The sequence below is a fragment of the Microtus oregoni genome, unplaced genomic scaffold, assembly GCF_018167655.1.
Source record: "Microtus oregoni isolate MIOR12 unplaced genomic scaffold, Mior012 000009F_ref0000495, whole genome shotgun sequence".
NCBI classification, from domain to species: domain Eukaryota; kingdom Metazoa; phylum Chordata; class Mammalia; order Rodentia; family Cricetidae; genus Microtus; species Microtus oregoni.
This window is the reverse complement of record NW_024543068.1, coordinates 10,485,895-10,510,578: the sequence shown is the minus strand read 5'-3', so window position 1 is coordinate 10,510,578 and position 24,684 is coordinate 10,485,895. Positions and strand designations below refer to the sequence as shown.

The window sequence follows — 24,684 nt, the reverse complement described above, 5'->3', positions numbered from 1 at the left end:
CTGGCAAAATGGACCGGACTCATGCCACTCCTGGGTGGGGTTCAGTTTATAGATCATTCTTCTGCTGAAGGAGTGGGAACTGAGCCTTGCCCGGATGTGGTCCCAGGGTGTGGCATAGTGCTACCTTAGCAAGACTGAATGTCTCTCGTTGCCCCTGTGATAGCTGGGCTAGATGGCCTCAGAGGAGAGTTTGAGGCATGAGAGAGGGTGGGTGGGTAAGGCAGCTGCCAAGGCCCAGAGCCTCAGTAGCTGCAAACCGCAGCCAGGGAGCGGCAGCCTTGTGCATTCCCGATGGTCATCGTTTCTGATAGCTCCAGGATTTCCAGGGCAGAGGCTCGGTCTCTGCTTATGGTAATCTAGCCCGGGTTCCCCCTCAGGTCAGAGCAGCGTAGGGCGGGGCCAAGGTTGACTCCTACTGGGAGGAGCCGGGATGCCGCTCCCGCGGTGGTGATGCAGAGAGGAATTTGCTGACAGTCCCTTGCCAGGTGGAGCAGGCTTCACAAGGCCGCGAAAAAGGAGGAGGACCCGCCGGCTGTCTTCTCTCAGGTAAGAGTGTTGACTGCCACTGGTCCTGGCAGCCTGAGCTCCTCGCCTGGGGCTGGCGGTGGCTATGAGGGTTCAGGTGCCGTGAGCTTGGGGACTGTCGCTGCTGGGAGAAGGGATGAGAATCCGGGTCCTCAGCTAGGGAGGGGGCAGGGAGGGGTAGCTTGCTGAGAGCTTTCGGCGACCTGGGGCTGGACTGGAGGGATGGGAGTAGGGGAGACTGTGCCACATGCGGCGCACATTGGCTGTTCTCCAGCATGTGTCTAAGGCAGGGTGGGCTAAACTGCCCACTAGGAAGGGCCTTGACTTGGGAGACCTGTCTTCATGGGATGCCGGGATGGAGGTGGCTGGGAGGCTTGCTTGGGGGTCCCTGCCTCTCGTCTGAGCAGGTGGGAGTTCCTCTCAGGGCACCGCACCCCATCCATCCAGGGACTCCTCTGGGCTCTGCTGCCCACGCACTGGGCTGGCCTGGTAGGAGGTGGTGTACTCTACTGTTTCTGTAACCACGGCGTCACTGATGGGCCATGTGGGGGTATGTTTCTAGGCTGGGCGTCTTGAGTTTCAAGGTGGTGGGGCCCTGGGAAACAAGGATACCACCTTTCTGAATGTGTTTTCAAAGACAGGATTTTCCTCCAGTCTCAACTTGAAAGAAAGAAACTTTGGGTTTGGATGAAGGTCCTGGGGAAACTGAGGTCCAGGGGTGCTTTGGCTTGACGGAAGTCACCCCATGTGTCCACAGTGCTGGCCTTCCACGTGTAATCGGACCCCCTCCGGAGGAATGGCGACTAGTCTTGCTCTCTAGATCCCTAACTCCCTCTGGACTGGATCCCCACCCATGCCCCCCCCCCCCTCCTCATCCCTGAGGATACAGGGAGTTACAGCTTCAGCAGTCTTGGGGAGCCAGAGGTGTGGACACCCGCAGGGGTTGGAATTGGACAGGAAGGAACTGCTAAAAACTGCTCACTGGGCTGTAGAAGGGGTGATGGGTATCTGTGGGTTCAGGAAAATAGTAAGAAGTGGCTTTAGTGACAGAAGAAGTCCCCCAGTGTTCCCCATGTGGTGGCCTTGATGGAAGGCTGTAGAAAGTTCGTAGGGAGCAACATGGTGCTGAGGGGAACAAGAAGATGTCCAGAGGCTGTGGAGCTTGTTCCAGAAGAGTGCTGAAGTCTTTTGGGGGGAGGAGGACACCTCTTCTCAGCTTCCCTTCTTGTTCTTGTCATCTCTGATCTGCGGCTCCACTGCATCTGCTACCAACCTGGTCGAACGTCTCTAGCTGTCTGGTCCTCCTTCTCCCTGAGACAGGTTTTTTTCTCGGAAGGCAACTGAGGCAGAGCAAGAGCAGTGGTGTTTTAGAACCAGAATCAGCTCTCACTCTTGTGCAGAGAGGCACAGAGGGTACTGTGGGCTGCTCCCCACTCCTCACCTGGGTAGCTCAGGGCAGACTGAAGGGGCCTTATCCTTGCTTCTCCTCCTCCCCCAAGTCCTGGGAGGTGAGGGTGTGGCTGTCCCCTGGAAGGTAGGGTTAATATAAGCATCACCAACACTCTCTCGTCCTTCAAGGAATGTTTGATAGTTACTTAGTAAGGAAGCAGCTTGAAGGAGGGAGACAAAAATCACTTGGTTACCTTGCCAGCATGTCCCCAAAGGGCTCTACTGTCCTGTGGATCCATCAAAGCCAAAGTCAGGTGTCTCTCCTGTCTGGGTAGCTGCAGCAGCAGCAATGAACTGTAGACAAGGGGACCTGCTATCTCTCTGAGACCCCAACAAGATAAGAGGTTCTGACTAGTCCACATGCCTAGTGAAAGACACTACTATGTGCCTGGTTGCTTTCCAGAGATACTTTCTGGGTACAGAGTCCCTGGAGTTGGGCTCCAGAGAGGGGAGCATGCCTTGGGCTGCTAGGTGGTCACTGGGATTCTGTGGGGTGATCTCTGGAAAGGAGGAACTCTCTAGAAAACTACAATGGAGTCAGCACTATATGAGGTGGCCATATAGTGCCAGAGAGGAGGACCCACCCACCTACCACCTCCACTGGGACCCTTCCCCAGGAGGAAAGCCATTGTTCGCTGTCTAGGAAGCTGGTGATATGTCTCAGCCTCGCCATGAAAGGTCAGGCCTCAGAAAGTCCCCATCTTACCTCCGGGCCACCTTAATCCCATGGAAGGAGAATCAGGCCTATAGAACTGAGGGCCTGTTCTGGACTTCTGGACCAAGACTGCTGGAGTTTCTGTCTCGAGTTGCCATTCCTGACATCTAGACATGAACACACCTTCTCCAGATGGGTGGGAGGGCTCTGAAAATGAGTCAAGTATTTATTACAGAAAGGAAGTGTTTTTCTGGGAGGCTCTGGCCTCCGTGGAAGACATCTGTTTCCTTCCTTAATGAAGGAACCATGGCCATCCCCTTTGTGTAGGATGTTCCTTTCTCCATAGCTAGTCTAGGGTCTCCGCAGTCTTAGACTGGCCCCCCTGTCCTACTTCTAATTATACCCTGGCCTTTGAGGACTTCTCTGGCCCCCTCCCCAGCTGACTGATATTAACATATTTAACAGGGTTGCCACCCAGAGATGCTGATGTCTAAGGGCACACGGGGCTTCCCCATAAGCCTGTACCCTCCTACCAGCATGCCAAACCCACAGACCCTCTACTATGGCCCTTTCTGGGAAGGAGCTGATTGAAGAACCATAAAGATAGTGGTTGAAAAGGGCCGGGAGCTCTGTGCAATAATCCAGGCTGTGGGAATTCATGTGGCATTCAGGCCAAGGGCAGGCTTTCACTGAGAAAAGCTGTAATGGAAGTGCTTAGGGGAAGTGCTGGGCAAAAGAGTTTGATCAACAGCTTCTAATGCCCTGTCTTGCCTGACTGGGACCCAGTACTCTCCCCTCCCCCTGTCTTGAGAGAGTTCAGGTTTGAACTTACACACCAGCATACACGTATACCCAGGACTCTACTTTCTTACCCATGAGTTCACAGGACGAGAACCTGGGGTCACTGATAGGAACATGCGGGCATTGCATGGAAGATGGGTTCATGTTGTAGAGCTGTCCGGATTGCTTAGGGCTGAGAGTAGCTCCTAGGAACATCTTGAGGCTAGAACTTCACGAGCTGCATCCATGCCAGCTTCTAGTGGGAAGCCAAGCTTCATGCCAGCTTCTAGTGGGAAGCCAAGCTGTCCCCTTCTCATCCCCGAGTAGCCTGGCCAATTGAGGTGGCCCTGGAGATAGAAGCCTTCACATTGTGGCTGAGTCTACTCAGGCTTGTGCCCAGACAGATAGACACTAGCCTCAGGTCATGCCCCTGGCTCAAGAGCAAGGGAATCCTAAGGTCTTTGGAGACTCGGGAACAGTACAGCCCTGTAGTCAATCAGGAAGATGGTTGAGTTACTGATCATGGATCCCTTATGACCTCGGATGTCCAAATGACAGTTGGCTGTAGCATCAAAATGCCGCAAAGAATAAGTGGACATGTACTCAAAGCCCTGTGGGGGGACCGGAGCACGGAGGAACTGTCACATGTGACACAGGATTCGGAGGTTGCTGGGGGCTGGGTTCCCACCCACCGGCCTTGTTACCCACTCCTCTTCATTTCTGTAAGACGAGTCTTCATTTGCAGTACTGGGGAACTCCCTGCCCTGTGTAGAGTCCTCAGGAAGATACGGGGAAAGGAAAAGGAAGTGACTGGGTGGTGCTTTGCCACTAAGTCCCCTTTCCATTTGCTTGTCTTTTCATTTCTGAGCCACCAACTCCCTAGGGACCTTTGGGATGACAGGCCATTCTTGGGGGCACCAACGTCTAGTGATGGCGGGCCAGCCATGTAAAGTTCCCTTCGGAAGAACCTCAGCTCAGAGTCCTGAAGGTCCGGGAGAAGGGTGTCACCCAGGAACCAGAAGGCATGTGCGTAGCAGGTGGTAGAGGGGTCAGGGGTCCCCTCCTGGCCAGGCTCATGAGTGTCCAGGAGTGAACTAGACCAGACCTGGGAAGACCGCAGACATCAGGTCGGGGATCATCTCTTGAGGTCTTTGTGCTCCGTAGTTTCATGTGCTTGGTTATTACTGCTGAAATCTCCCTAGGCTCTAGGAAAGAAGAGGACCCAGTGAACTTTCACTCAATAGAGGAGAAAATGGAGCCTGTGGGAGGTGGCGTGAGCCACAGCCTTGCATATGTCAAGGGATCTGACTCCATAATACAGGGGTCAGGGGTCTGTCTCCATCATACAGGGCTCTGTCTCCAGCATACAGGGATCAGGGCTCTGTCTCCAGCACACAGGGCTCTGTCTCCAGCATACAGGGGTCAGGGGTCTGTCTCCATCATACAGGGGTCTGTCTCCGGCACACAGGGCTCTGTCTCCAGCACACAGGGGTCAGGGGTCTGTCTCCAGCACACAGGGTTCTGTCTCCAGCATGCAGTCACGTCGGGGGTGGGGGCTTACCTCTTTCGTGCCGTTGTTGGTTTTGCTGAAGCTGTTTAAGACCCAAGCACTTGGAAGTGAAGGTTGCTGGTTTGTCCCCTTCCCCTCCACTCTGGGCAGGGTGCCCGGTGCTGGGGCAGCTGAAGGACAGACAGTTCCTGTCACAAGAGCAAAGGAGGCAGAAGGATAGGATTCCTACCTTACCCCCACGTGTGAAGGGTGGAGACCTAGACTTGCTCCTACCTACAGCAGCTTCTCAAGGTCCTATAGATAGTAGCCTCTGTATGAGAGGGGCAGGCAAAAGAACCCTATCCCAGAGTCCTCCAGTGGGTCTAGGAAAGGAAGCAAGGCCAGAGCAGCCTGGTCTTTCCCATGCTGGGGAAAGCAGGCTTTCAGGCCAGGCTGGGTAAGGTGAGGTGCCCCAGGGACTCTGCCTTCTTACTGCACGGGTCAGTTTTGAATTGACCTCTGTCGCGGGCCTTCCTCACTGGTCCCGGAGCCTTCCAATTCCCTTCTCAGGAATCAGAACCACTCCTCACATGCTGTGCCCTCACTCAGGCTCAGAGGGTCCCCTTCTGTGTATGAGAAGAGATGACTGATCACCTTGAAGTTCCCACAACCACCTCCCCCGCCCCCAGCTTTTCTTCCTCACCTCCTCCTTTTCTTCTTCTTTCTGCTTTTTTGAGGCAGTATCACACTGTGTAAAACTGCCTATACCAGACTTCACAGTGATCTTGCCTGTCTTTGCCTCCCGAGGACTGGGATTAAGGTTGTGTGTGTTGCCATGGCCGACGCCCCCAGATTTTCTTGTCTCTCCTCCTAGTATGACTTTGGCAAAGTGGAGTTTAGAAAGACCGATGACCCCAGATCTGTCTCCATTCCCCATCTTTTTGTTTTCCCGATCTTTTAAGATGCAGTGTGCCTGCCACCTCCTCCACGAAGCCCTCCATGGGTCTCAGCTAGAAGAGGTTTGGAAAGTCTTGCACACTGAGCCTGTTTCTTTTGCTAGGCAGTGAGATCATCCTTTTACTCACCTAGGGTTCTCGAGTCCTACACACACATATATGTCCCCGGTAACCCATGGGGAAGGCAGGGAAATGAAAATAATCATTACATTCCATGACAACGGCAATGTAGAATTCCGCGGTGGGATCTTCTGACTAGGACACATGGAGGTGCACTTGCCTGTGCTTTATGACCGATGGTTTCACGTCTGGGTGTGCAGTGACCTAGAGACACTCAGGCCTATGCAGAAGGTGTCAGTCTCTGGGATATCTAGGGCAGCAACACCTGAAATGCAAAAACTAGGGTCTCGGCCACCGTAGCTTCGACACTGATAAGAATGGAAGGGACAACCGAAGCTGTGGTGCCTGCAAGTTAGCACAAGCAGAATGGGGAGCTGTTTATCTCATTACTTTATTCTAGTTTGACTTTCTTGAGACCCAGTCTTGCTATGTCTCTCTGGCTGGTCTGCAGCAATCCTCCTGCGTTAGCTTTCTGAGTGCTGGGATTACAAACATGTATATCACTCATTTCTTGTTGGAGGGAGGGCCGCTTGTTTTTCCTGGCCACCGAGCTAATATACATCTGAAATAATCACACAGAAACCATATTATTTAAATCATTGCTTGGCCCATTAGCTCTAGCTTCTTTTTTATTTTTTTAATATTTTTTATTGATATTTATTGAGTTCTACATTTTTTCTCTGCTCCCCTCCCTGCCTCTCCCCTCCCTCCCTCAACCCTCCCACAAGGTCCCCATGCTCCCAATTTACTCAGGAGATCTTGTCTTTTTATACTTTCTACTTCCTATGTAGATTAGATCTATGTAATCTCTTAGTGTCTGCATTGTTGTCTAAGTTCTCTGGGATTGTGGATTGTAGGCTGGCTTTCTTTGCTTTATGTAAGAGTTAGCCAATAAGAAGCTGAAGCTCTAGCTTCTTTTTTTTAATATTTATTTATTTATTTATTTATTATGTATACAACATTCTGCCTTGATGTATGCCCACACACCAGAGCAGGGTGCCAGATCTCAGTACAGATGGTTGTGAGCCACCACCATGTGGTTGCTGGGAATTGAACTCAGGACCTCTGGAAGAGCAGCCAGTACTCTTAACCTCTGAGCCATCTCTCCAGCCCAAGCTCTAGCTTCTTATTGGCTAACTCTTACATCTTAATTTAACCCATCTCCATTAATCTGTGTATCACCACATGGCAGTGGCTTACTGACTAAGTTCCAGCATCCATCTCTGGTGGCAGCTCCACGGCTTCTCCCTGACTCTGCCTTCTTCTTCCCAGCATTCCGTTTAGTTTTCTCTGCCTTGCTCTGTTCCCCTACAGCTCTGCCATAGGCCCAAAGCAGTTCCTTTATTAACCAATGAAAGCAACACATAGACAGAAGGACCTCCTACACCAACTCCTGTCTGAAGTTTTTGTTCTGTTTTGTTTTTGAGACAGGGTCTCACATAGCTCAGGCTGGTCTCAAACTTACTAGGTGGAAGCAGATGCTTTGAATATCTGATCCTTCTGCCTCCATTCCCAAATGCCAAGATTACAGGTGTGTGTCACCACAGCCAGCAGGGAATTTTATATTCTGTAAATTATACCATGAGAAGACTGATATGCCTGTACATATGTGTGGTATGTATGTATTCTATACAGCTATGAATAAATCTAAAAATAGTTGCAAAAGGAGATTGCAGACTAATGCCATCAGTGATGATATAAGGTCAATAAAATTATAAAGCAAGTCAGTATGATTAATAAGATGAACAAGTGTCAGCACCTGTGGTGATCTTCGGGAAATGGAGCCGAGACTTCCGGGCAATGACTTCTGGTTTGTCAGGAACACTTTGTTCCTCACACATGTGCACACACAAGCATGCACACATGCACACTCACACACTCACACGTCATCTGAAGGGAAAATTATAGCTTGCTAATATTTGTTAATTGGGTTGGTTTTATTTGCTTATCTTTTCAGTGTTTAAATTGATTTTGTTTTCAAAGGAAAGGCACCAACTCCTCCCAGGGAGGCAGAGTGGGGTCCTGGAGGTGACCATTGAATGCTGAAGGAAGAATGGGTGAGGCAGGTTTAACCCGTGCAGAGAGCTGGGGAAAGGAAGTGTAGGGTGTCCCAGGCCGGGTGATAAAAACATACAGGCAGCGTTGAGATGTTTGATGAGTCCCTTGCATTTATGGAGCGGCCCTTTCTCCACCACCTTCCCTTTCTCTGTGATTTCAGCACTTCTGTATTTGGGCTGTGTGCACAGTAATCACGGTCCTGGAAGAAACTGTCTTGTGTAATTTTATGACTTTAATTCACTTATTTTAAAGATTTATTTTTAATATGTATGTCTGTCGGGGGGGGGTATATATACATGCGTACGGTGTCTGTAAAGTCCCAAAACATCTAGGGAGTTGTGAGCCACCTGATATGGGTGCTGGGAACTGAACTCGGGTCTTATGGGAGAACAGGCATGCTCTTAGTCACTGAGCAATCAGTCCTCTTTCCCTAGTGTGATACCTCTTGAAGTCTAGCTGACCTCGTGAGGGCTGGTGAAGCAGTGAGGTGAATAGAAGCCCCACATGAAAATGAGGATCGATACAGAGAACCTAGAGTTCAGCCATGTGCAAGTCCATTTGAAAGTCAGCTGAAACAATAGTTTTCTGAGAAAATGTAATCCGTTAACCCCAGAAGAGCTGGAAATTCAAACAAACCAATAATTATGGGAAGAACCAAGTCCTCAAAAAAACCTAAAAGAGCCAGGTTTAGATAGTGTCTGTTGACCCTTCAAGGACCGGGTAGTGGGAATGTTATTTAATTATCACCACCCATACTGGTCTTAGGGAAGAGATTCCAGGCCCTTCTGTGAAACTGGTACCATGCTGATAACAAAGCACAGGACAGCTGGCGTGAGGCACACATTCTCATAATTCACAGATTAAAGAGCAGAATGAATGTTCATTTGTGAATATTGGTACAAAACATGGAAGCTAATTAATAAATAGAATCATGCAATATTGTATTTTATTTACTTATTTTTTTACATTTTTAAATTTTTATTTATGTTTTGTATCTATATTATTTTATATAAGTGCTCAGCCTGTACACGGCTTGCCAGAACAGGACATCGGATCCTATTATAGATGGTTGTGAGCCACCATGTGGGTGCTAGGAATTGAACTCTGGCCCTTTGGAAGAGTGGCTAATGCTCTTAACCTCTGAGCCATCTCTACAGCCCCCTCTTGACTAATTTTTATGATGAATTTAATTTATGTATCTGAGTGTTTTGCCTGTTTGTGTGTGAGTTATCATCTGCATATGTGGTATCCATCAGATACTAGGAGATCAGAAGAGGGCTTGCCTCGGACTTGCGTTACAGATGGTTGGGAAACACCAAGTGGGTGCTAAAAACCAAACCCAGGTCCTCTGCAAGAGCAACATGTGCTCTTAACCCCAGAGCTGTCTCTCCAGCCCCTATTCCTGATCTTTTAAGATGTGATTTCATGTAGCCCAGACTGACACACTACATATCCCATGAGGACCTTGAACCTCAGACCTTCCTGCCTCTACCTCCTGAGTGCTGGGCCCAGTACAGGGTCTCAAGGGTATATGATAAATATTAATGTATGTATTTGCTTTTTAAAAAAATTTTTTTTGTTTTAGTTTTGGTTTTTCAAGACAGGGTTTCTCTGTAGCTTTGGAGCCTGTTCTGGAACTAGCTCTTGTAGACCAGACTGGCCTCGAACTCACAGAGATCTGCCTGTCTCTGCTTCCCAAGTGCTGGGATTAAAGGCGTGAGCCACCACAGCCCGGCTATGTCTTTGATTTATTTTATTTTATTTTTATTTATGTAATCTTTTAAATTTTATTTATTTATTTCTGTCTTTGATTTTTTAATGTGTGTGTACACATGAGTATTTGTGTGTATGTGTGTGGGTGTAATTACATCCCCAACATGTTCTATACCTTTTACCTGAAACATGATGTACTCTGTGCTGGAGAATGTTTCACAAGTACTTGAGAAGTGTGTGTTTGGGAACTGCTGGATTGGGGTGGGGGGTGAGTGGGAGGAAGGAGAGGATGGAGGGGAAAGAGAAGAAATGTCTGACCTGATGGCAATAAAGAGTTCAGCTCATATTGCCCAAACTAAAGAATTTAATAATGGACAGGGGGCAGAAATGAAATAGATATAGTGGTGTGTCTGAAAGGGTCATCGTGAAACCCATCCTGAAGTTTTCTAGATAAAATAATGAATAAGGCATGCCGGTAAACTCAGTTAAAATGGTGATTGTGTGTCTGCCATCTGTTGTGGATGCAGAGAAGCTGGCAACTGCCTGTACTGCTGGGGCTCTGCAAACCCCTTCATCTTGCAGGACAGTCAGGCCTTGTATATTAGAATGTAAGCGCTGCACACCCTTCAACCCAGGGTTTTCTAGAGCTAACCCCAGAAATGTTTATTGCAGCTTCTTGCATCAAGCGTAGGGGAACAAACCAGGCATAGATGCATGCAACACTTACAATCTTAGCCCTTGAGGGACTGAAATAAGAAAATGGCCAGTCCAGGGCCAGCCTGACCTACACAGCAAGTTCAAAGCCAGACACAGTCACAGAAAGGGATGGATGGACCGCCTAAGTGTCCAGCAACAAGGTTAGACTCATGTGACATGCAGGACTTGATTCAGTGGAATACTGTTGAAAACTGAAGATGCTGATGCAGAGATGTGTGACGTGTATTAACGAACAAAGCAAAGGGTGGCAGGGGCACAAAGGTATACATGAAGGTACACCTTCATCCATAGATGGGGAAACGTAGAGAAAATCACAGCAGGGACATTAACTATCTTCATGTTCAGAGGTGCAACAGAGCCCTGGGAAGGCAAGGGCAGCGTGCCCAATTCTATTTTCATTGTGTAGTTACCTCGAGTGGACTCTTTCCATAGCGTGTTGTTTTCAGAATTTAAAGAGACTATTTCAGAAGAAATCACTTGTGAAGAGAGAAAGCTATATAAAATGTCTTACCCTGAGCTTCCTTCTTTTTCTTGCTTGGAAGTTCTGGGGAATCAGACCCGGGACCTTCTGCATTCTGGGCAAGTTCTCTGCCACCAAATGACATCCTGGCCCTGAATTTCCATGCTAAGTTCCCTTTTCTGTGGGTTTGTCTCATCTCTTCTTGGCAATGTCAGATCTGGAAAGGTCTGTCAGAGATCGTCCCTCCTTCCATTTTGTTCATGAGGAAAATAAAACCTGGAGATGTGTCATAAAACCTGCCTAGAGTCCCTGGCTAGTCTCTGCAGACTTTGGGCTCCCCTGATGTTGTTTTTAGGAGAGGGGCTGAGGATGCCATGCAACTTACAAAGCCTCATCCTCGGGCGTGTCTACCCTCTCCCAGTGTATGACATGAGTATTTCCCCCCCCATACCTCAAGATGTGGACACACAGATCCTGAGGCACCTTCCTGGACATTTGTTCTTTGTGGGCCAGGCAGGGGCCCTGCAATAGGCATTTCAGTAAGGTCTCCTCAGATGACTCTGACGGAAGAGATGGCTGTGGCTCTGCATACCCTCCTTTCACCTCAGCCCTGCTGCTTTACACTGTATCCAGGCTGAAGCTCCCATCCCTGCCATCTACCTCTGCTCAGCCTGGATGGCTCACTCAGGTCGTGTGTTGAGCACCCATTGGCCTCTGAGATGCCCTTCGCCCTACCAGAGCTCTCCCCAGGCTGGCCCAGTCGGAAGATGCTGACCAGCACATTGTATCTAGGAGGGACCTGGCCAGCTAGGGCTTGGGGAGGATCTGTCTACAGAGGTCTGGGATCCCTGCCTGCCTATCCTGAGAGTGTTCTGTTGTCCCTCTGCCACAGAGCTTTGAAGGAACCGCTTTTGTGGTCAGGAACTGGCGAGACACCGCGGGGTCACCTGGAAGCACCTCTTCCCAGGGACTGATCGAGAACAGGAAGGCCTTGGAACCTAGCCTTTCAGCCTGAGCTCTCATCAACACCCGCTGTCCTAGGTAAGTGCCCCTAACTTCATCCCACAGTCCTGGCACTGGGCCCCCCACCCTATCAACCTTGGGAAATGTGGCCCTTTGGTTGTCTCAGCCTGCGGTAGGTCAGTCAGCACTTGGGGAAAGTCCTGCATAGACGTTTTTAACCACAGCCTGCCTGGCAGGGGCAGCAGGGACTTGAGCCCTCTGCACAGGGCACTATCTCAGGGGGCTCAGGCTCCTGAGGCTCGAGGGAAAGCTGAGATTGTGGGCAGCTTGTCCTCTGATCATTGGTCAGAGCTCCTAGCTGGGACCTCTGCATGGAGGGTCTTGCCCAGCTGCTCTGGTATGGGGAGCAGGCTCAGGATAAGTCTAGCAATTCTCTTCTGGATGCTCCCTGACTCTGGAAAGGATTAAGACAGATAATATCTTTAGACCACTGGAGCTGGAAGGGATCTAACTGAGCTAATCCAACTCAATCCCTCTTTACTTCTTGAGCACCACTTAATATCAACAGTGAATCCAGATGTTGGCATTGAATATCTCAGAGGAATCAGGTGTAATCTTGTCGAAACCGCCTGGGAAGCTTTCTGTTTCAGCTGCCTCCTTCCTGCTGGCCTCAGCCCAGCCTCTGCCCCCGGATACCTTTCCTCTTCCCTACCATACGATCATCTCAACCAACCCACAGTCCTTTGTCTGACACCCAAAGGTAGGATGTGTTGAGAAGCAGGTGAGCATCGAGGGGGAGTCTTTCTTCCCTATTTTAGATGTGAGAACGCAGATTGGATCTTGGAGAAAGGATGCTGCAGCCCTGGAAACTGTAATAGGATAAGCTCTCTCTGAGAGCACCTAAGGCCTCTCCTTCATGAAGGAAAAGGCTGCCTTGTATGGGCTGTGGTCCAAGAATACTGAAATTGTTGTTGTTGTCCATTAGGGTCATCTTATATCTAGTTCCTTTTCTATGCCAAGTGCTCAGCGTTCCTGTAGCCCTTACGACTTCCTCTTCCTTTCTCAGGAGAGCCCCGCAGGCCAGGCGGCCTGGAGGCAGGTAGCACTTACTTTTGTTCCCCTTCAGGTCTCTAGATGGCTGTGGAAAGCCACTGTGACTATTTTGAAGGCTCTGCAGCCACCTGTCAGCCTCACCTCCTTTGTGCACCGCAGTCTCTAACCATCAAACGGGGGAACCAGTAGAACCCCAAGGTTACTGAGGTTTAAATAGATAAATGCCTGTCAAGTGCTGGAAGCAACCTCTAGCATTCTGTAAGTGGCTATCATAGTAGCTCTGCTCATTACCAAAGCCTGTTCTCTCCCAGTCAGGCTCAGATGCTTGATTAACTTCCCTAAAGCCCTGAGTAGCCGTCTGACTCCCAGGGCATACAGTCCTCCATGGCTCCCTGTGGCCTGTACCCTAACCTGCCCTTTAAGGGCCTTGAAAACAGAAACTGCATGTATCGTACTTACATTGTACACTATAAGAAATAATATTAATGTCTATTGAGACAGCATTTTCCCCCTCCAGGGGAGAAGGGTGTACTGAATCCCCGGGGAGTAGGGGTGTAACCATATGCAGCCAGCTTGATGGTTTAATTCAAGCTCTGCCTCTTACCCACAGCCATGATGTGAGCAGGGCTGGATATGGGCTGGGCTGCAGGTTCCACTGGATAAGGGTGGCTCTGGTTTCATCTGGGTCTGTGAGACTGCAAGTACAGTAGCCCTATTCTAGATTCCAGCCCTGTCCATATCAGAGTGAGGAGAGGTCAGCTGGCCATTGCCCAAACCAGGCAAGGAGTGCAACATTCCTTCAAGTTCAGGCCAGGCAGCAGACATGAAGTCATTGTCCTTGGCTCCAGGAGTTCTAGGCGGCTGGAGGTTGGCCGAGAGCACACCGGATCAGCACCCTGGACAGAGCACGCTGCACCTTTAACCCTGCATCTCCACGGAGGAGAGGCTGCGCACCAGGGAGGCCTGATGGTTGGTGGAGCAGGGCAGAGCCACATTTAAAACCAAGCTCATTTCCAAGTGCAGAGGCGGGGGTTAGCCACGACCATGAACTTTTCTAAGTCTCTATTTGTCCACCTGTAAAATGGAGAGAATAATCCCCCCTGCAGAGGGTAGAGTCCACGGTGGGTCAGCCAGCCAGCGCCCTTGCACAGGGCCAGCTTCACTTCAGTCAGACCCACAGACGAAGCTGTTCTTCTCAGTGCCACGTCCTGCAGCCTGCTCACTTTCCCTCAGTACAATGTGCCTTGCAGGCTATGGGCTCCATTCCAAGATGACAGACGACAGTGGTGGTTTAGACGGGGGGCGAAGGAGGATCAGCCCAAAGCTTCCAAGATTCCTGGCAGGGTGAGAGGCAAGGAGGGAAGTGACACAGATCTGTCTGATTTTTCCCTGAGATTTCTCCACCGGGAGCCTCAGGCACTGCCAAGCCCCAGGAAGAGAGGGTGCGGTGCCAGAAACTGAGCAGACCAAGCGGTGCCGGTTCCCGCAGGGCAAGCTTTCCTCCTCAATGAACTCAACAACAGTTGAGTGCTTGGGTTCTGGGCCCAAGGCTGAGCACTGAAGTCAGAAGCATGTCAACTGGGCACGAGTCTGTCTTCCTAGGCCTTCCCTTTGCTGGAGAAAGACAGGGTGTCCAGCACGCAGCTCACCTTTATTTATTTATTTTTTTGCATTATTTATTCTTACTGTTTTAGAGGCAGAGTCTCACTGAGTAGCCCAGGTTAGCCTCAGACTGTGTCAGTGTTCCTGCCTCAGTTTCTTTTTCTATTTATTTATTTATTTATTTATTTATTTATTTATTTATTTATTTATTTTGTATACGATATTCTTTCTACGTGTATGCCTGAAAGCCAGAAGAGGGCACCAGACCTCACCACAGATGGTTGTGAGCCACCATGTGGTTGCTGGGAATTAAACTCAGGACCTTTGGAAGAGCAAGCAATGCTCTTAACCACTGAGCCATCTCTCCAGCCCCTGCCTCAGTTTCTTAAGTGCTGGGACTACAGGAGTGTACCACGAGGCCTGGCAGATAACTTATATTAGGGGGAGAAAATGTAATATAATATGGAAACAAACAAACAAACAAAAACCCAGAGAAAGTAAGGAGTCTGTGGAATGCCTCAGAGCTGTGTCATTAAATCAGGCCTCCAGGGGGCTGGAGAGGACCTGAGCTTGGGCCCCAGAACTCATGTGAGGTGGCTTATGGCCACCTGTCACTCCTGCTCCAGGGGATCTGGTGCCGCTGGCCCCCACAGACACCTGAACTCTTGTGTACATGCTCACATGTAGACACACACCTATTCGTGATTTTTAAATATGAACAGACATTTAAAATTATAGCAGATAATTTGAAAAATTGGGTCACCAAGGCAGATAGATGTTACCAAAAATTTAGCACTCGAGACCCAAACTGCTCACCTTGGGAGTCCTTGGTGGGTCTCAGGATTCAGAATCAAGCGATTTCATGAGAGCTTAGGATAGGAGCAAGATCTAGAAACCCTCCTAATCCTAGCCCAGATGATGCCATGCCTTTTCTCCAATATTTCCATGGCTCCACACAACCTACACCGTGAAGCACAAGTCAGCCAGCCTGTCTTGGACGTCATGGTCTGTCAGGTTTCCTTTAGTTCAGCAGACCCTTTTCTCTCTACCTCTGTAGCCAAGCCTGTCTTTTGCAAGTATTTTATTCTCCACTTCCCTCCTCCTCCCATTTGTCCCTCTCTCTACTGCTTTCTGTCAGGGCGGAATCTCTGCTTTAGGAGTTCCTTCTGCCCCATGGTCCCCGAGGCTAGAGCTTCAGCAGATACCTTGCTTTGTACTGGGTTTGGCTCAGAGCTGCTGTCTGATCTGCCACCTGGGTACATGCTGAGGCTTTGGCCTGAGCTCCTCCACCTCCAGCAGGTGTTGACTCAGTAAATACGAGCTGAACTGTGTCCATGATTAAAGGCAGTGGGACAAGCAGGGTGAGCCTTGGGTCTGCTTGAAGGCCTAAGGCAGGAGAGAAATATGAACAGAAAAAGGGGGAGGGAAATGGACAACAAGGAAGAGAGGAAGAAAATCACCCTGGTTTACTTAGACTGTCGCAGGCAGGAGGATGGGTCTCTCTTCTCCAGAAATAGCTGCTACTCCCTTCAGCAATCCCGGATAGTATCTCTCTGAGTTTAATTAGAACACCTCTGGCTTTAGGCTGAGCCTGTTTCCTCTGGTTCCATCTCTCAGTCTGAGCCATTTTGTTGAACCTCCAGTCAAGGAAAAGCATAATCAAGAAGGAGCCTGGCCCCTGACCTGGGCCTGCCTCTAACTGAGGTCATTAACCCACCCCCAACCATACACGAATGGGAAGACTAAGGTGTGAATGTCACCACAATTTCTGGAGGCTTTAAGAGCTATGGCCCCTCGGCCACTTGTTTCTGCTCCCCTCTAGGGCTGACCTTTATCCCCAGATCTGTAGATAGAGAGGCTCCAGACCACACATGTGATTCTCAGGACCCTCTTGAGTTCCGGCCTCTCTGATGCTCCGTGAGGCTGTATAAACCAGACCAGCATCTTCAAAGATCTGGCTTCCGCCACCCTCACTAGAACAGCTTGCTTTTAGCAGGCAGCTGCTCTCAGAGCACCCCTGAGGCAGTCTACATGGCTTCTGGCCTATTTAGACAGATGGAGCCAGAGCCCAGGGATGGGCTTCAGCTGGGCCTTCATCTCATCTGAGGGTGGCATATTTCCATCTAGGGACTTGAACTCCCTAGGGAGCCCGACACAATCTGGACCCACAACTGCCTCCCTCCTCTGCTGCCTCCCCCTGAGCTTTTGTGCATTCGGTGGTCGGCTCTTGGAATGTCATACCATGGCTGGATGCCTTTATGCCCTTCAGGGCATCTGGCTGCCCTACCGATTCAGTGCTCACGTGGTAGCAGGGGATCCTGACTTGGGTTGTTGGGGGGTAGTTTAAAATCCTGTGCTTGTAGATTCTTAGCAGAGTGCCCAGCAGCTAGCAAGCTGTCACCTCATGGGAACTAAACCATCTATCTTTTAGGAGCCACCTCTGGCCAATCCAGTCTCTATGCATCCTTTCTGGACACCAGCGAGAACCAGATACTGCTCTCTGTGACCCTCACGCCTTGCAGTCCCCTTATCCCATCCATGTTCTTTTAGGGAATGGCGTGCCTGGACTCTACGCTCTTTAAGCTCAGGAGCCAAGTCGGGGCTGAGCTGGTGGTTTTGTGAGTGGAAGCGGTGCGGCTGGGAGAGCGATACTGTGGTTGGTTGAGAGAACCGGGCTGCCGTGCGGCTGGGAGAGCGATACTATGGTTGAGAGAACCGGGCTGCCGGCCAGACTACTCCAAGGTCTCCACTCAGCCGGGGGGCTGCTGGGGCACCTTCCTCCTCCTCCCACGGACTTGGCCTCCATAGGGCAAATTTTAAAGCCTGGCCCAGTGGTATTGATATCATTCAGGGGATTGTTAGGGATACTGCCTCCCAAACCTGCCATTCCAGAACCTGTAGTGGTTCAACATGTACCTCATCATACATCCAAACAGTGACAAGGAGAAAAACAGACCAGTGAGTCCCTTGTGCTGCTGTGGCCACCACCTCCCCACCCTGAAGGCAAACTGCTGGCTGTTTCTTGTGACCTCTTCGAAAGGAAGTGGGGAGTGTACCCCAGGCGGGTACATAGGGCCCAGCATTCTCTCTGTATGCTGTCTGTACTGCGCTTTGCCCCTAGACCATCTAGCAGCTACTCTCAAACCTGAAAGCCTACTTATGGGGTTCAGGCTCTCCTGACCTGACTTGGCCTGCTGACTAATGGTCCTGCTACGTGTGGCTGGCCTTCGCCTCCCAATTCAGTGCTCAGTGTGGCACAGATCGGGGGTTCAGTAGGCAAGCTCTATGTGGATACAGAGAGTTGTAACTAGCCGGTTGAGTCTGCGTGGGACTAGGGAACAGCCTTTGGCTATGGAGCCTTAGATGGTCAGAGCTCATCTTGGCTGCAGGAGATGGAGGGGATGTCAACAACAGCATCTTATCTGGTTGCTGACTTGGTTGCTGTTGGCAGCGCTCTGTGGGCAGCCTTTATCCTTCTGTAGCAGCAGCTGACTCTCGGATCAGACCTTACCCCACTACATTTCTGTGATTCCCTCCCATTCCTCTCCTCCCTTCCAACCGTCTACCCCCCTCCCCTGGACTCACGCTGAAGAATTAATGAGTTAGAGGCTGAGGAGAGAACCATACCCTGGAGTCTTTACTCCCCTGTTGATGAGGAATGGAGCAGCTGCCCAGTCTTGCTGGCTGAAAGTGTAGTCCAGACTTGTTGCTATGGAGACGAGAATTATAGGGATAACTCAGGGTCTTGCTGGAGGCTCAGCTTTGCCCAGTGGTGAATGCATTTGCTCTACCGCCCTCAGATGGGAGATGTGCCATATTTCTCCTTCTCTAAATCAAGACAGAAGCTTCTATGAGCAGGTTCTAGCCAAGCCCCGAGGGACAGGGTAGGCAGGGGCTGCCTAGCCTGAGATGGGAAGTCTACAGTAATACGGGTCAGCGGCTGCGGGAGAAGTAGCTTAGATGACAATGTTTGCAAGGTCCCTTCCAGGACATATGCTCTGGGTTTGACATCCCAAGGCCAAACAAGTCCCTCTGCCATGCTTCCTGACTTTCTCATCTTCGGTAAATATTTGCAAAGCACCCAGCCCTATCCAGACAGGAGAGACTGTAATGAGCAACGAGGGCTCAGGCTGGGTCATTAAGGGATCTGCTGTTTCCTGGGGGAGCCAGCCATGTGAAAGGTCTGCTTGTGAGTATCACACAATATACGAGGTCCTAACACAGCAAACCACGCATCACCCCGAATGTGCTGGCCAGTGTGCAGGTGGCTCACTTGGTTTCCTCAGTCCTCACAGCTGCCCAGTGTGGAAGATGATATCAATGCATCCATTTCATAGGTAAGGAAACCGAGACAAGAGCAGTTATTAAACCTACTTAAAGTCATGGGGCTAATACACAGCAGAGGCTAGGGATGGACCCAAGGAAGTCAGCCTTAGGGACCCATGAGTGCATACTGCATCGTGTGTGTCACCCAAGGTGTCCTGACATAGGACATGGTGCATCACTTGATTCCCCTCAAAGAAATAAATATTAAACCAAGGTTAGTAGCAAAAACGAGTTAGCAGTGGCAGGGGTGCACCTGGGCAGGGAGACTAAAGTATGGCAAGGCCCTGGGGCTGTAGGGGGAAGGGATGCCAGTTATACAATTGAAGGGAGAATCTGGGAGACGATGAATGAAAAGGATGAAGTTGAGCTAAATAAAGTCTCAGTGTCATGCAGAACTCTCCATAGCAGGTACAACCGAAAGCCCTTCTACAGGATTCCCTCACCACCCTATCCAGGAAAACTCCGAAACACTCCAGATTGGGCTCAGTGGTCCTTGTCTGGGAGCTGTGCACTGTGGCAGACTTCTCCCACGCTCTAACTGCCTTTTAGCAAGAATCTGTCTCAAGCCTCTCCTGGAATGAGCTTGGGGAGGGAGAGAACATTCTTGATTCTTCTTACTACATGGGGAACTCAGGGCAGAGTGATTAATGTAGGGGACATAGGAGCTTCCAGGAGGGATGCTGGAGGGTGTCGCGCTGTGCTGACTCCCAACATGGCATTCTAATGAGCATGGGATACCAAAGAGCCAGAGGATGCCAAGGCATTTGAGAGCAGGGGCATCTATCTGTGAGAACCAAGGCATGAATAGGAAGAGAGGGGTGGGCTTGAGCAGACTTGATCTTCCTGTGATCAGCTGCCCAGAGCTACCAGGGCCCTTCCCCATTGACAAGTTACAACTGGCAGAATACCTGAGGGGTGGCAGGGGTTTGATGAAGGAAAACCAGCAATGCCTGTGACTAGAAAAAACAAGGCTTCCCTTTACAATACTACATACAATAGGACATGCTCATTTAGCTTTTCTTTTTAACCAGAAAAAAAAACTTAAAGATCTGTGAAAGAACATGGTATAATTTTAAGGTATTTTTCTTCTCTATTCCTTAAATTTAAAATAACGAAACCCAGGATCCTCTAGTCTTAGAACATCAGCACATCCTGCTCTTCTGAATGTACATCACACACACACAAGCAGGGTGTCAGTCCCTCCTCTTAGTCTTCCGCGGCTGCAGTCCAGCCCCTGGCCACAGTGGGTGCTGTGGCAGAGAGGCTTTGGCCCCTGGGTTAGCATGACAAGAGTCTGAGGGCTTCCTGGCAGGGCGAGGCACCCCAGGGTGGGGGAAGTCAGTTTCCATAGCTTCTGGCTTTGACTCCCTCCTTCTGCCACAGGTCCTGCATTCCCCCCAGCTTTGTGACTGGACTTAGCCTCAGTTTATCAACCTGTGAAATGGAGCGCAGACTCTTGCAGCTCAGGTGTTGCTCTTAGGCACTCGTGAGGGATAAACGCTGCTTAGACAAAAGACTGCACCTGGCGCATCACAGGGATTCCTGCCTTCTTCTTTCTCTGTCTGGGGTTTGATTCCAGCATAGCTTGCCGTTTCCCCATTAATTTCACTTCTGTCTTGAGTCTGGGCTTTTTTTCCCCTCCAATGCTGTTCTGTCTTGACTGTGGGTCACAGTGTAATTCAGAGGGGCTGATGAGTCCTTCCCCCTGGGGCTCATTGCCCACTTCACTGCCATTAGTTCCCTGACCTAGCCAGTCTCTCAGGCTCTTCAGACTCAAGATTCCCCTTTACAAGAGGACAGAATCTAGCTGGTCTTTGCACAGGACACAGAAATGCTGTAAGCATTTTCAGGTTTCTTTATTTAATGTGTATGTATTTAATTCTAGGCACTCCATGCTTTCAAAATGACCAAGATGGTAGACACTGGTTCTCAGAAGAGCGGAACTGACCCAACAGACATACATCACACAGTCAGGGGCTGTTCCTGGAGCCACTGGGCTCCTATCTGCTCCATGGCATCCTAGGATCAGGAAGTTCCCTATGCATTTGTGACACTTGCCTTTCTCTACACCTCATCTCCCCAGGAGATGACTCTGCCCCCAACCACCCTCCCCTCTTCTCCAAGGATCACTGCCAGCCTAAGGAAGACAGGCTCCTCCTCCCACCTTCTCACTTTGCCTTGGTACCATCTCTGAACCAATCGGTAGCTAGAGCCCCAGCTGCAATGGAGCATGGGAATTGTAGTTTTTAGCTTTCCAGATTCTTCAACATGGGAAGGCACATAGGAAGGAACCATGTATGGAGTCCAAGGGTCACCTACAGCATCTAACTCTCAATCTGATAGATGTGTTAACGATTCATTAAAAAGCCTGGCATCGTGAGTAGCATGTAGAACTTCCTAAACACCAACTGCCATCTTTATTATGGTACCAGGGATGCCAGTAAGCAAACATGACCCTCCCATAATCTCTGGTGGAGAGAAACTGCCACAGAACCTTCTATGCTGCCTGGCGCTGTCCCTGGTTCTGGGATCTATTGATGGACTCAGCACTGGCTGGCTGCCCACATGGCAGGTCCTCTGCTTGGCAAACTAGTACCACCAGGTCCACTCACCCTATACGTAGGAGCCTCTGAGAAGAGGCTGGCCTCATCTTTGGAACAGGGTAGCAAAGACAGCAGCTACCACTTGTGGTTCCTACAGTTTATAAAAACCGTCTGTGCATCGTCTTCTTAACTAGCCTTCATACTCACCTGGGACCTGTCAGGGCAGACAATGAACTCCATTTCGTAGGAGACAATTCTGACTATTAAGAGGTTAGATGGTGCCAGGTGGTGGTGGCGCACACCTTTAATCCCAGCACTCAAGAGGCAGAGGCAGGCGGATCTTTGTGAGTTCGAAACCAGTCTGGTCTACAGAGCTATACAGAGAAACCATGTCTTGAAAAACCACCACCACCATCACCACCACCACCATCACCACCACCAACAAAGAGGTTAGCTGGCAGCTGGTAAATATCTGACCTCTACTCAGAACTATGTTCTCCCTCTACTCTGTACGATAACTTGGGGAGGAGACTTGGGAACAAACAACATGATGTGGGTGGACCAAAAAAAACGCAGCACTCAGATGCAGCCTGCAGAAAGAGTGCAAACCGTTTGCAGCTGTTTTTCTCTCCCTCTGAGTGTGGGTTAGGAAGAAAGGCCATCTTTCACTGAGTCTACTATATGCTGGTCAGTGTAGGGGCTCTAGGGAAAGCCCAAGAAAAAGAAATAGCTTCTGTATTTGAACATCCCATAGACGTTTCTGAAAAAACTGACTGCTTGTGTGCATAGAAGAAAGAGAGGCCAACATTAGGCGACAGTAGCAAGAGCCATTTGTGTAGAGGGTACAGACCAGGCCTGGCATCTAAAGGAAGCTCCAGAGTGCAGTGTGGGAGCTAGACCTCGGCACAGGACGCTACAATGAGATGAATTTCCTGGCTCACCCCAGAAGTAGATGGTTTGTAGAGTGGGGCAGAGAGCTCTTAAGTATGTGGCAGCAGGGGGGGGGGAGAGTGGGGAGGAGAGCAGAAGGCAAGTGTGGTACCCAATGAGGAAGTCTCTGGGGGGGGGGGGTGGCCTCTGAGATTGTGGGTAAATATCAGAACTTGGAGATCCCAGGAAGAGATGCAAACCTCTACACTATCAGTTGTCAGAGCAGTGGGGATGGAGCAGAAAGGAAACATGGGAATATGAAAGTACCTGGATCCTGAGATACCCCCTACATACACACACACACACACACACACACACACACACACACACACACACGCAGACACCAAGGTCACAGGGTTGCCATCATTTATCTATGAATCTCAAACTCTTATTTAGGTAGAGGCAGGAAATGTTTAGGTATCCACAACCCCTTATATGCAGACAACCCTAGGAATCTTAGTGAGTGGCCACACGTCCATTCTGCACACAGAAACTGGCTCGTTTGTAAGATCAGGAGTGTTAGTGTTCTCTAAACACCTTCCAGCTGATTCAAAGCCCCTTGCCCTCTCCAAAAGGCTGTGAGGTCACCGAAAGTTCTAAATGGGGTGCCAGAAGACCAAGTTCCCACTTCCACCCATTCCCAAACCCACCCGTTCCCAGGCTTAGACAAGTATCTGAACCTGTGGGAGATTCAGCTTCATCACATTGTAGACTGAGCACACTGTCCTTGGCCATAAAGTCCTAGGAGATGAAAGATAATTTGTGGCAGGGCAGGCTCAACTCAGGTAAGATTTGTGGCCAGCCGACATGGCAGGTGTGGAGAGCTATGGAGCAGAGACCCTAGTTCCTGTGACTCCCCTTCCTGTTCTGCTCCTACTGGCAATGAGAGTCAGCTGGAACCACCAAGCTGGCTGCCTGGAAAGGGGTGATAGGGGAGAAGAGGAGATCCAAAGGCTAGAGGGAGTGGGAGGAGTTCACATGGCCTGAAATCAATTTGTTTGTTTACATCCTGAACCAGGAGAGATGATCTTTCCTACTGTTAGGAAAAAAGGGGGGGGGGCTTATTATTGAAAAGGCAGAGAAGACCAGGACATGGTGGGGGCAGGCAGGAGTTACAGCTTTGTGCACGCTACTGGTGGTGGGTGTGTGTGTGCACGTGCATGTGTGTGTTCATGTGTATCTGTGTGTGCATGTGTTTGTGTATGTGTATCTGTCTGTGTTTGTGCATGTCTGTGTCTGTGTGTGTATCTGAGTCTGTGTATGCATGTCTGTGTCTGTGTGTGTGTGTGTTGGCTGCCCACTTCTCATGACTTGTGACTACAATGATTCTCATCTGAGCCCAAATGCTTCCCTTATGGGCCAGTTCCTGCTGGTCCATTGGGTACAGGGAGGTTGACAGTGACCAGGCCCTGAGCAGTACTGGGAAGCACAGCTATCAGCTTTGGGCCAGCTTAGATTCCTGGTTCTGTCCGCCATGCTTACACAAGGTGGCATCACCTTGAAAGTCTGGGAAGGTTCTGTCCCTGAAACAGGACTGGGCAAGGTCATCCCCTTCTTCCGCCTCTGTCAGTACCACCAACCCAGTGGAGGCTTGAGGACCAGCTCTACCTCTTTCTAGGTCCATGACCTTGGTTGACTTTTTAAGTTCACTAGGCTTTGATACTTCTCTTCCTGGGATGGCTGGTTCTGGTGCCCTAGGGTCCCTGAGTGTTAAATGAAGTATTGCTTAAATGGAAACAATGGGCCCAGAGCTAATGCTTAGTAAAGGTCAGCAATCAATAAGTTAGCCCCTACACAGAACTCCTTAGACCATCTTTTTTTTTTTAAAGATTTTGTTTATGATTATATGTACTTGTGTGTACCTGTGCCTGAGTGTATGCAGATGAGTTCAAGGGTCCATGGAGGCCAGGAGAGGATGATGGATGGATCCATCAGACAGCTGTGAGGTGCCCGACACGGATGCTGGAATCTGAACCCTAGTTCTCTGGAAAGGCAGTCAGTGCTCTTAATCCCTGAGCCATCTCTCTAGCCCCCACCCCCACCCCAGACCACTTTAATCTGGGATCACTTCTGAGGCTCTGCCTTCCAATGTCTGGGTCATCGTAGTGGAGAGCAGAGAGCCGCTGTGGCTTGCTAGGGCAGCGGTGGGTCTGGATGCCTGGAGGGAGAGAGGCAAAGCTGGTTCTTCTGATGCTGTCCCTGAGTTGCTAAGGTTGGCTCAGGATGAGAAGACCTAGACCAGCAGAACATCCTGCTTTTGACAATGGAAGGAGGGAGCTGGTCCCTCTCCCTCAGACAGGATGTGCGACCATGGAGGGAACCTGCCTCACAGACCAGCATTCTCA

At 50.0% G+C, this 24,684-nt stretch overlaps 1 protein-coding gene across 1 annotated transcript in view; it reads left to right on the top strand.

Moving 5' to 3' along the window:
- The first annotated feature begins 285 nt into the window (after positions 1-285).
- The window catches only part of Tmem63c (transmembrane protein 63C), a 72,059-nt gene continuing 47,660 nt past the window's right edge, over positions 286-24,684 (top strand). The window contains exons 1-2 of the mRNA XM_041658591.1: positions 286-546; positions 11,815-11,963. The gene's annotated coding sequence lies outside the window, so the exon portion shown is untranslated. The remainder of the gene's footprint in view (positions 547-11,814; positions 11,964-24,684) is intronic.